Source organism: Scylla paramamosain, chromosome 15 (genome assembly GCF_035594125.1).
Source record: "Scylla paramamosain isolate STU-SP2022 chromosome 15, ASM3559412v1, whole genome shotgun sequence".
Classification (NCBI taxonomy): domain Eukaryota; kingdom Metazoa; phylum Arthropoda; class Malacostraca; order Decapoda; family Portunidae; genus Scylla; species Scylla paramamosain.
The window spans coordinates 15,518,882-15,524,871 of NC_087165.1; the positions used below are offsets into that span (position 1 = coordinate 15,518,882).

The 5,990-nt window shown below is 42.0% G+C and overlaps 1 long non-coding RNA gene across 1 annotated transcript; it reads left to right on the plus strand.

Moving 5' to 3' along the window:
- The first annotated feature begins 1,298 nt into the window (after nt 1–1,298).
- On the plus strand, nt 1,299–3,193 carry LOC135107525 (uncharacterized). Its single transcript, XR_010271802.1, has 3 exons — nt 1,299–1,423; nt 1,942–2,239; nt 3,052–3,193. It is a non-coding gene; the product is annotated as an uncharacterized LOC135107525 (long non-coding RNA).
- The last annotated feature ends 2,797 nt before the right edge of the window (nt 3,194–5,990 follow it).

Sequence of the window (5,990 nt, forward strand, 5' to 3'; positions counted from 1 at the left end):
GGCTATTTAAAGCTACACTCAGTACTGGATGGCGTGGTTGTGTGGAGACAATGAGACACTTCCCCGACACTCGCCGTGCACACTCCTTGCTCCCCCACGCTGATGGATGTACTGGTGCCTGACAAATTGGTGCTGTGGATCCGTCTCTGAGTTTTCGTAGAACAAAGAAAAACATTAAGGGATATAAATAAGATGGTAATGACATTGACATCCTACTGGTGTTCACGCCTTCCTGCTCACATTTGTCTCGTGCGTCACTCTGTCTTTTCACACACATACTCACACATACACTCACACACACACACACACACACACACACACACACACACACACACACACACACACACACACACACACACACACACACACACACACACAGTAACTTATTCACTAACACATTAGAATGGGCCAGGGTGTCTTCAAGGCCAAACAGTTTTCAGAGTGCATGATTCACATCCATTCCTTACTTCTAAGTAGGTAGGATCTCTGCTTATTGAGCCCAAGGACAGTCAACATTTTTTTTTTTTTTACATACCAACTGGAGTAAGTTTACTGAGAATTCACCTAAACACAGTAGACTAGGAGACATTTTCTCCAAGACCATAAATCCTGTCGCAAGGAAAGGTTCACAGATCAAGTATCAAAACTCTGACGGTGCTGCGCCACCAAGGCTGACCACGCCATCCGAACACTAATTATATCAACAAGCCATTATGAGCTTTTTAAACCACAACGATGTGAACTTCATATCCTTACGCTGCAACAATTTTTAATCTATTATTTTTAATTATTTCTTGTGTCTATAGATCTCGTAGGCTTTTGTGCTTGGGAATCTGGATAGTCAGACTATAGACATATTTCTTATACTTTCAAGATTTTTTTACTATGCTTTCATCCAAGTATTCAGATCAGTATGTATTTATCACCCTTGTCTTATTTAATCTGCATTTTGAAAGGTATTGAAAATATACTTTTTTCTTTCCTTCTTTTCTCTATGAGATCTTTATTTTTCCAGTCTGATACCATTATTTTATCTTTCCTGGGCATTCTTTCGTTACGGTGCCAATTCAAAATTTGAAACAAGTGGAAAGACATTCCCTCTCTTCCGGTCGTCAATAAAGTGACGCTAATTTTTTCTATGACTCTAGCGCCATTCTTTTAACTTTCTGGGCTATTTCTTCGTTACAATGCGCGCGCTTTCGTGGCCTCGGCCCTGAGCCACGCCCGCCGGGACACCAGACTTACCTGCGCGTCACGCCTCAAGAAGAAGTGCGTCTGTCTATGTGTATGTGCGTAGTTTTTTCCCTCTTTTTCGCTTGATGTACCACTACACGGGAGCATGGGTGTGTATAAAAGTGTCGCCTCTTCCATCGGGCCATACAGTCTGTGAAGAACCGACACTCAGGCAACAGCAATGAAGGCAGTAAGTATGGACCGAGTTTAGTTGCTTTAAATCTGTGATATTTAGTTCATACTTACTTGTTTTCTTTGAATAGAACACTCACGAATATATCACTGGGAGAACCAAGATAATACTCATTACACTGAGGCTTGAAGCTTTGCCATTATAGTACAAAATTAACCATTAGACCCAGAATGGCTTTTCCTCAAGCTTTACGAAATGGTCTGGTGCAAGTTTATGGCAAAATTTTAAGACATCACTGACGGTCGAACAAGCGATTCAGGTCGTTCAGATTTCTGTATTCTAAATTTTGTTTTGTAAGATAATCTAAGATCACACGTCTGAAATACCTACGGGACCTGTATTGGGCAGCCATTTAGCGGTTAAGGGGATTAAGATAATACTCCTACTACAACCACTATCGAGACTTCCCTAATTATGCCTATCCATCAAGTTCGTGGTCGGGTGCCCTTTGAAGTGTGTCCCGCGACCCGGGGTGTGTGTGGGGTGGTGTGTTCAGCAGGGTCGTTGTGTTGCAGGTGTTTATGCTGTGCGTGGTGCTGGTGGCGGTGGCCTCCGTACTGGCAGCTCCTGAACCCGAGGGCAGACCCAGGCTACCGCTACGGCGGCTACGGGGGCATCGGTGGCTTCGGCGGCTATGGCGGCTATGGCGGTTATGGCGGCTATGGAGGCTACGGAGGCTTCGGTCACCGGGGTCTTGGAGGCTATGGCGGCTTCCGTAGCTATGGTTACGGTCGCGGCTATGGTGGGCTACGGCGGCTATGGTGGCTACGGTGGCTATGGTTACGGCAGGCGTTATGGTTATTACGGATAAAGGTGAGTTGGTGGTGGTGGTGGTGGCGGTATTAGTAGTTGCTGTGGTGGTGATGGTCGTGATGGTTATGGGTAGTGGATGTAGTGTAGTGGTGATGGTGATGACGATGGTAATGATGGTGGTGTTTAGTGATGGTCGTTATGATGGTGATAATGCAGTAGTAGTAGTATTAGTAGTATTAGTATTAGTAGTAGTAGTAGTAGTAGTAGTAGTAGTACTGACGATTGTATTTTTGCGGCATGTGTTAAAAGACAGCAAAGGCTTAATTAATAAAAAATAAAAAAAAATAGAAAAATGCTAACTAGTTACACAGTAAAAAAAGTGAGAAGAGAGTTCCAGTAATGATAATGGTAACAGCAGTGGTGGTGGCGGTGGTGGTGTTGATAAAAGACGTAGTAGTAGTAGTTGTAGAAGTAGTAGTAGTAGTAACAGTAGTAGCAGTAGTAGTAGTAGCAGTAGTAGTAATAGTAGTAGTAGCAGCAGTAGCGGGCAGCAGCAGCAACAGCAGCAGCAGTAGTAGTTTAAGTAATGATATAAGTAGTACTAGGTGTAATAGCGTAGCAGAAGCAGTACTGGCGTTGATAATGGAAATGGTAATGTCGGGACTATGTATTAGATTCTTGTGCATGGACTCCTTTCATTTAAAGCCATTTGCTGTGATTGTTATTACGGCAGGTTCCTGGAGTGGCATGTATATTGCCTTGGGTTAAGAGAGAGTGTGAATGATGCCAAGGACCTAAAACAGAAGGTCTCAAATGCTCTCTATAATTCATGCGTGGTTGACAATCCTCCGAACTTTTCTCGTCTTCCACAGAACGGCACGAGCTGAGCGTCTTGGAGCCAGTTACGACTTCCCTCTTACCTCCCGGGTCTGCACGGCGGCCGAATGTAGAATATGTCTTTTTAATGTCTGTATAAACTGTAAGACCGTGTCTTTAATACATTTTCACACAAAAGACTTGTTTTAACCCTATTTGCATGTCGTTGTATACTTTTAGTTATAGTACCCAGATGTATGTGGGGGGATGGCTGGTATCAGGGAAGGGAGTTTGGCGGGGGACGATGTGATCCGCCGATAAATTGCAAGTTGAGTGAGTTATGCCCTCACAGCAGCAGCTCATGCTCGTATGGCAAGGTTACAAGAGAAAAGATCGCTACTCTTCCTTTGAGAAACGGCCGTGAGCCAGGATACAACTCTCGGTCTCTCCACCATGACCCGTGTACCACAGAGCCACAGGGTGCTCCTGGGTACGCCACAGGAACTACAATGACTTGCCACTCGGCCGGTCAGTAATAAACACACAACCATGGGAGTTCCATGATGGTAAAGAGGAAGCAAGAAGATTAACGTGGTACTTTACTTATGAACGTTCATGGACACCAAATCGTATTTCGATGAGTCATTGCTCAAGGAGAGGCATTTGTTAATTTTGATTGTTAGGTAAGAAGCACGATGAAAAAAAAAGGAGAAATGGTGATTGAAATGGCTTGGTTATTATGAGAGAATATTTTTTTTTTGTTTATTTGGAATTTAATGAATTTTTCTTTTCTTTTCACGCCTTATTTTTTTTTCGTTATTTCTCTGTGTCTACGAAAGTGAGAGCGAAGAGTGAAGAGGAAATACACATATAACATTCCCATCATTCGCATAAGTGTTCAAGTTGAAGAATATTTTATAGACAAAGATGTTGCAGAGTTTGTAGCATTGCAGCGACATTCAGCAGTCGACACATGTGGACGTCTAAGGCAGATTCAAGTTCTCTAGTGAATGAGACACGTTACTTTCCGGCAACATTCTTCAAGTTTTCATGTGTAAATATTCGACGAGTATATCAGCAAGGTAGGTACTTACTTCCGCCTCCTTGTTTATATTTCTTATGAAGACTAAGAGTGATGATGCGTACTGGAGTGATTTGTTATTTTCAAGACACAGGGAATTCTGCGGTTGAATGATGACTGGCATTGAACAGAGGTTAGTCAAGTGTGATTCCTGGGGTGGCGGGGCGAGACTCTGCAGGTCCCCTGGTACATACTGGTGATGTTTCAGTCTTATGTGTACAGTGGCAGGTGGATGAGATAGACTCAACATTCAAGGTGTTAGGGTTCACTCAATAAGGAGCTTTAAAAATAGACACATTTATAAGTAGGAATGATAGGTGGTCATAGGTACAGTACGTATCTTGAATACAGACTGCTGCTTATGGACTAACTGAATTCTTGCAGCTTATCTAATATTCTTATAAGTTACGCGTGTATGGCATACTGAGGAATGCAGATTTTAAAATATGTAGGTAAAGAATTCAGATGAATGAACAAAGTAGAGATAGATACACCAGTCCAGTCCATATTTTTATTTCATGAAAATTATACCAACACCTGCATAATTAAAATTATGAAAGAATTAAAATACAGAGATAGATAGATAGATGGATAGACAGATAGATAAATAGACAAACGAATATGAACAAACAGACAGCTAGATGAATAAGGACTGACCAGACTATAGCAAAAATATGCATGTAGTTTTTCCGTGGCCCGGCAAGGAAAATATGCATAAGATAAATCACCAGATAAAAAAAAAAAAACTATGTAATCCAAGAGAAATGAAAATTATTCCTGGAATCACGTTTTTTGTTTTATTTTATTTTTTTCCTTTCTTTTATGATGGGGATGAGTTGACGAGTTTTAGTATCCTGTGTCGTGACTGCCTGTGTGACGTTGAAAGCTTTTTTTTTTTTTTTTCTTTTTTTGAGGGGGCGACTGAAATGACTAGAACAACATACGCGACACTGTCATGTCTATCCTGACACGTATGTATTTTTTTTTCTCTCTCTTTTAGAAGTATTCTTTTTTAATATCTAAATCTATATTTGGACAATTTTACTTTACCATTTGTCTGTTCTTCATTAGCTTTCTGTTCTTGTTTTTTTTTTTTATATTCTGCATTATTCGATGTTCTGTTTTTTATCTGAACTCTTCCTGTTTTTAATGTTTTGTATCTAATTTCAACCATCTTCTTCTGTACTAGGTATACATTGCGCACATAAATTTCTGGAGTCAATAAATGAATACCTGAAAGCAATATAAGGATATCTAGCGAGTCTCCATAGTACACTTGTACACGAATCTACAGACAGTAACGGATATCTCTGCGTCAGGAAACGAAGGTAATTGTATCTATCAATTCTGTGGTATAGCTAATTCTTTGGTGTGTAAATTTTGATAATGTGCATAGATATGTAATTCTTTAATTATTCGGTGACGGAAATATGTCACAGCCACCACCACCACTGTTGACGTTGAGAGGAAGAGGGAATCTCCGTCCTCACTGTGTCGGTGGTGTGGCGGATGTAGACATAGATGGCAATGTCCGTTCTCTTTGCAGACTGTGTGTCCTTGTCGTTCATTTTCACGGCTGAGTACGCACGTTCCGGGAAACAGTGGCGAAGCATGGGAAGCTAGGGAGCCAGGTAGGGGTGAGGGGAGGGGTGAGAGGAGCCATCTAACGTGGGGCAAGGGAAGGGAAATCACCTAGCTATGGATGAGGAAACAAGACCCATTTATGAGTAAGAAGAAGGGAGCCATATAGCAGTTGGAAGGAAGAAAGGGAGGCATCTAGCAGAATGAATGGGGAGGAGCAGGAGCCATCTAATTGTAAGGGGAGTGAGGAAAGGGAGCCATCTAATAGTGGGCAGGGGAATGGAGTTAACTTGTCTTCGGGAGCGGGAGGGGGGGGAAGCGGTCTAGCTGTAG